We start from the raw sequence: 6,656 nt of genomic DNA, 5'->3' as shown, positions 1-6,656 counted from the left end.
CAATTCTGAATAAGACTCCTTATGAATTGTGGAAGAACATAAAACCCAACATTTCTTATTTTCATCCTTTTGGCTGTGTTTGTTATGTTCTCAATACTAAGGATAGATTGCATAAGTTTGATGCTAAATCTTCTAAGTGTCTATTACTTGGTTATTCTGATAGATCTAAAGGTTTTAGATTTTATAATACTGATGCTAAGACTATTGAAGAATCTATTCATGTTAGATTTGATGATAAGCTTGACTCTGACCAGTCAAAGCTAGTTGAAAAGTTTGCAGATTTAAGCATTAATGTTTCTGACAAAGGCAAAGCTCCAGAGGAAGTTGAGCCAGAGGAAGATGAACCAGAGGAAGAAGCTGGTCCCTCTAACTCACAAACTCTGAAGAAGAGCAGAATCACTGCAGCTCATCCTAAGGAATTGATTCTGGGCAACAAAGATGAACCAGTCAGAACCAGATCCGCCTTCAGACCCTCTGAAGAGACCTTGCTGAGTCTGAAAGGATTGGTGTCCTTAATTGAACCCAAGTCCATAGATGAAGCTCTTCAGGACAAGGATTGGATTCTGGCCATGGAAGAAGAATTGAATCAATTCTCCAAGAACGATGTTTGGAGCTTAGTGAAGAAGCCTGAGAATGTCCATGTTATTGGAACGAAATGGGTATTCAGAAACAAGCTAAATGAGAAAGGAGATGTAGTCAGAAACAAGGCAAGGCTAGTTGCTCAAGGCTACAGCCAGCAGGAAGGAATAGACTACACTGAAACATTTGCTCCAGTAGCAAGACTGGAGGCAATCAGACTATTGATTTCTTTCTCAGTAAATCACAACATAGTTCTACATCAGATGGACGTAAAGAGTGCCTTCCTAAATGGCTATATCTCAGAGGAAGTCTATGTTCATCAACCCCCAGGTTTTGAAGATGAAAAGAAACCAGACCATGTGTTCAAATTGAAGAAATCACTCTACGGTCTGAAGCAAGCTCCCAGAGCATGGTATGAGAGACTTAGCTCATTCCTTCTGGAGAATGAGTTTGTAAGGGGTAAAGTAGATACAACTCTCTTTTGCAAGACTTATAAAGATGATATCTTAATTGTGCAAATTTATGTTGATGATATTATATTTGGTTCTGCTAATCAATCTCTATGCAAAGAATTTTCTGAGATGATGCAGGCTGAATTTGAGATGAGTATGATGGGAGAATTAAAGTACTTTCTGGGAATACAAGTTGATCAAACACCAGAAGGAACATATATCCATCAGAGCAAGTACACTAAAGAACTTCTGAAGAAGTTCAATATGCTGGAATCTACAGTGGCCAAGACTCCAATGCATCCAACATGCATTCTGGAAAAAGAAGATATAAGTGGTAAAGTATGTCAGAAGCTCTATCGTGGCATGATAGGTTCACTTCTGTACTTAACTGCATCTAGGCCAGACATATTATTTAGTGTTCATTTATGTGCTCGTTTCCAATCAGATCCAAGGGAAACCCACTTAACTGCTGTTAAGAGGATCCTAAGGTATCTGAAAGGCACCACTAACCTTGGCTTGATGTATAAGAAAACATCAGAGTATAAGCTTTCAGGTTATTGTGATGCTGATTATGCTGGAGATAGAACAGAGAGAAAAAGTACTTCTGGAAATTGTCAATTTCTGGGAAGCAATCTAGTCTCATGGGCAAGCAAGAGGCAATCAACCATTGCTCTATCAACTGCAGAGGCAGAATATATCTCAGCAGCAATATGCAGCACTCAGATGCTCTGGATGAAACATCAGCTGGAGGATTATCAGATCCTTGAGAGCAATATCCCAATCTATTGTGATAACACTGCTGCAATTTCGTTGAGCAAGAATCCTATCTTGCATTCAAGGGCAAAGCACATTGAGGTAAAGTATCACTTCATTAGAGATTATGTGCAGAAGGGCGTACTTCTTCTGAAGTTTGTTGATACTGACCATCAATGGGCAGATATCTTTACAAAGCCCTTAGCTGAAGATAGATTTAATTTTATTCTGAAAAATCTAAACATGGACTTTTGTCCAGAGTGAAGATAGATCAGAACCTCTGACTATGATACTTCTTGATCAGAAGATGTCTAGTCCAGAAGGTAACTCAATCAGAGTGTGTGTGCCCACTGGTACTGACTCTGAAGCTGAGACAACAACACGTGCGTCAGAATTTCTGATGCATAGTTCCTTGTGCCCGTGTGACAGTCTGTTGTGATTGCGTGTAGATATGCTTATCTCCTGTGTGTGATTGTGTATTTTACTGTTACTGTCTATCCTTAATTTTCAACCGTTGATCTTAAAGTGCTTTTTGAATCAACAACGGTTATTTGATAAAACCCACTATACACACACGTTCTCTCTCACTTCCGGTTTTCACTCTCGCACTCCCTGCTTTTCAAAACCGCCTCCTTCGTGATTTCTCTCTCGATCTCTCTTCATCCTTCAAACTTCATCTTCTACCTCAAACCTTCAACCTCTTCAAAATGGTGAGACAAACCAGAAGATCTACTGCAGATGCACCTCAGTTCCCTCACATGGTAGTCGGTTTGGCAACGGGTCTACGGGGCTCTGAGAACCCAGCACAAGAACAAGCTCAAGCTCAAGAGGAGATTGTTCCTATTGCAGAACGGGGCTGTGCCGTTCACTGTGTATTTCCTCCTGAGGAACTCCAAGTCCTGGCAGAATGGAGATTCAACCTCGACAACTTGGCTGCAAATGGGTTTGATCTTCGTCCTGAAGTCCAAGCTCAAGGTTGGGGAAACTACTTCAATCGACTTCGAGGACCGGTGTATGAGAAGCTAGTAAAGGAATTCTGGAAGCACGCTGATTGTGATGACACTCAGGTGGTTTCTTACATACTGGGTAGGAAGATCATCATCACGGAGAAGTCATTCGTGAATCTGCTAGGTGCAGAAACTGCTCATGGGTATCGGTTCTCACTGACGGAATCGAAGCTGAAACCCAGAACCAAGGACATCGTCAACAAGGCCCTGTACACCACTTTCAAACCGGGCAAGACGAGCTACAAAGTGATGGACCTTCACCCCAAACTCAGGGTCTGGCACAAGATCCTGCTCAACTGCATCAATCAACGACCAAAGGGCAGTTCTCCAGACTACATCAACTTCAATCAGAAGGCGATGCTGTTCTTCATTCAAGACAAGGAGAAGATCTGCCTTCCCTACTTCTTGTTCTCCTATTTGAAGGAATGCATCCGGAAGTCTCGCACCACCTCCTCCATCAAGTCAGCCATCAAATATATCCCTTTTGGGAGGCTGATCTCAGACTTTCTCATTGAAAGCAACTTGGTGCAAGATTTGATCAATGCTGGTTGCACAGAGGACTTGAGCACAATTGTTAGCGATGTCTTCACTGCCAACTCTCTGAAGAAGATGGGTTTGGTCCAGAAGAAGATTGCTCCTGCTCATGAGGACACATCTTCTGAGATCAGAGGAAGAAGAATGCCTCTGAATGACTACCCTCTGTGGACTCAAGCAGACCATCCTGAAGCCATCAGATGCTATGTTGAAGACCTCAGGGCTCAAGGATTCGAGATTGACCTTGATGATTTCGTCAGCAGACTTCCACCAGCTCCAGAGTTTCCTTCTCCTCCCAAGAAGAAAACCAAGAGGAAGATGATTCTGGACGAATCCTCAGAGGAATCTGATGTCCCTCTGGTCAAGAAGGCGAAGAGCAAGCCTGATGATGATGATGGTGATGATAGTGAGGATGGTCCTCCAAAGAAGAAGCAGAAGAAAGTCAGAATTGTGGTGAAGCCTACTCGGGTGGAACCAGCTGCTGCAGAGGTCAGAAGGACTGAACCTCCTGCCAGAGTGACTCGATCATCAGCACATACAAGTAAGCCTGCACTTACCTCTGATGATGATTTGAATTTATTTGATGCACTCCCAATTTCTGCCTTACTCCAACACTCTTCAAATCCCCTCACTCCTATCCATGAATCCCAGCCAACCGCACAAACCACCTCTCCACCACATTCCCCAAGATCTTCATTCTTTCAACCTTCTCCTACTGAAGCACCACTCTGGAATTTGCTTCAGAACCAACCCTCTAGGTCAGAAGATCCAACCTCTCTCCTTACCATTCCATACGACTCATTCACTTCTGAACCCATCATCCCCAACCAACCAGAACCCAAACCAACAGAACCACAACCCAGAACGTCTGATCACTCTGCTCCCAGAGCATCAGCACGTCCTGCTGTCAGAACCACGGATACAGACTCTTCATCAGCGTTCACACCTGTATCCTTCCCCATCAATGTCTTTGACTCTCCTCCCTCCAATACCTCTGAATCACTTAGAAAATTCATGGAGGTTAGGAAAGAGAAGGTATCTGCCTTGGAAGAATATTACCTTACCTGTCCAAGCCCTAGGCAATATCCTGGCCCTAGACCTGAACGTCTAGTTGACCCAGATGAACCTATCTTGGCCAATCCTATCCAAGAGGCAGACCCCTTAGTCCAACAGGCTCACCCTGTCCCTGACCAACAAGAGCCAATTCAACCAGACCCTGAACCTGAACAATCAGTATCTAACCAATCCTCGGTTAGATCACCTCACCCTCTGGTTGAAACTTCAGACCCTCACCGTGGAACCTCTGAACCCAATGCTCCCATAATTAACATTGGTTCTCCACAAGGTGCCTCTGAAGCTCATAGCAGCAATCACCCAGCCTCTCCTGCACCCAACCTCTCCATCATTCCCTATACTCACCTTCAACCCACATCTCTCTCTGAGTGCATCAATATTTTCAATCATGAAGCCTCCTTGAGGCTCCGCAATGTGCACGGTCAGACTGACCTCAGTGAGAATGCTGAAAATGTGGCTGATGAGTGGAACGATTTGAGCACTTGGCTGGTGGCTCAGTTTCCCGTTATGCTGCAGCTCCTGCATGCAGAGGGAAGTCAGAGCATTGAGGCTGCAAAGCAAAGGTTTGCTAGGAGGGTGGCTCTTCATGAACTCGAACAGAGAACCAAGCTTCTTGAAGCCATTGAAGAAGCCAAGAGACAGAAAGAACAAGAAGAAGAAGCTGCCCGTCAAGCAGCAGCTCAGGCTGAACAAGCCAGACTTGAGGCAGAACGTCTTGAAGCTGAGGCTGAGGCAGAGCGACTTGCACCAGTTCTGTTTACTCCTGCTGCTTCTGCTTCCATTCCAGAACCTCAAGCTGCTCAGAACGTTCCTTCAAGCTCTACTCCGACAAGCTCATCCAGACTCGACATCATGGAACAACGTCTTGACACTCATGAATCCATGCTGATTGAGATGAAGCACATGATGATGGAACTTCTGCGCCGTACTGCCAAATCTTAGTTTTTTAGGATCTCTTCTTTTTCTTCCTTTTCCTTTTTATTTAACGTTGTTTTATTTCAACTCTGCGTATTTACTTACTTTAATTTGTTCATTTGTGATTCTATATGCATATATCTATATATATTTGTGGCACATATGTTTGCAAAACCTGTTTTATTCATAATTGTTCTATGTTTACATCATAACTCTTTCCATCATACATTATTCCCTATATCTAGAATGGAGGATCCTTCCTCATTCTTCTGCATTCTTGGCGCTGCTCCACTCTTTCCTTCTCCAGACGATCCAATGCATACTCTATGTTGCCAAGTTTGATGCTTAGATCATCTTTTTCTAGACTATCTTCTGTCGTCTTAAGTCTCTTTTCCACAGTCTCCTTCTCTTCCAGCAGATTCAGCTCCCGCTGGCAAAGCTCCTGAATCTCTTCCACGAAGCAGAGGAACTCCTTCAGATCTTTCTCCATCTCTGGACCAAGATCTTCTTCAAGCAGTGTCTTCGTCAGCTCTTGTATGGTCTTTGTACCATCGGGATGCCTAATATTGAGGAACATATCTTCCTCAAACGCCTTCCTTCTGAGCTCTTCTAATGCCATTCTGTATGATGCCATTTTTTTTCTGAATATTATTCGAGGTGTGAAGCTTACCTTTCTCTCCAACGTTTTTATAGGCTTCACTTTCTCTCTGAAAGTTAATGCTCTTACAGTTTCTCGAGGTTAAGTACTTGGTAACTGACCCTTCTATTTCCTCACTTGACCGGTGGTAAACGTTCATCCCTTGCATTAACTCTTCTATTTATTATCGCCTCACTCTGATTCTTACATCGTCTTCATTTTCTTTCAACTTAGACCTTCTCTACGGGGGAAGTACCTTGTACTTCAAGCTAAGTTTTTCACACCCCAAGCTTTTTGCTTATGACAAAAAGGGGGAGTAAACCCAGTTTTTGATGTGTAAGATGTGTTAGTGTAACTTATTTTTCTTTTGGAGATTTTAAGAGTTCCACCTTCATGACCATAGATGTGTCACTGGGCAAATACAAGGAATACATTTCACTTCTTCTGAAGTGATTCTAAGTTGACTCTGATACCCAAGACTCTGATACCTTGTCCATGACTCTGATCACTTATGCGCTCTGATTATTCGTTTTTCATCTATGTCATAAGCTTTTCACTCTGAACTCTTATATGATTTAGCTCAGAATCTAGACTTTACTAACGTTTTCATCAAGTATTAGATTCAGGGGGAGCTAAGCTCAGAATCAAGCAGTAACTTGAATTCAGAATGAGCAAGATAAACTATTCACATCAGGATAAGTCTTA

This window comes from Lotus japonicus, chromosome 4, assembly GCF_012489685.1.
Source record: "Lotus japonicus ecotype B-129 chromosome 4, LjGifu_v1.2".
NCBI lineage: Eukaryota > Viridiplantae > Streptophyta > Magnoliopsida > Fabales > Fabaceae > Lotus > Lotus japonicus.
This window is presented reverse-complemented; position numbering follows the sequence as displayed.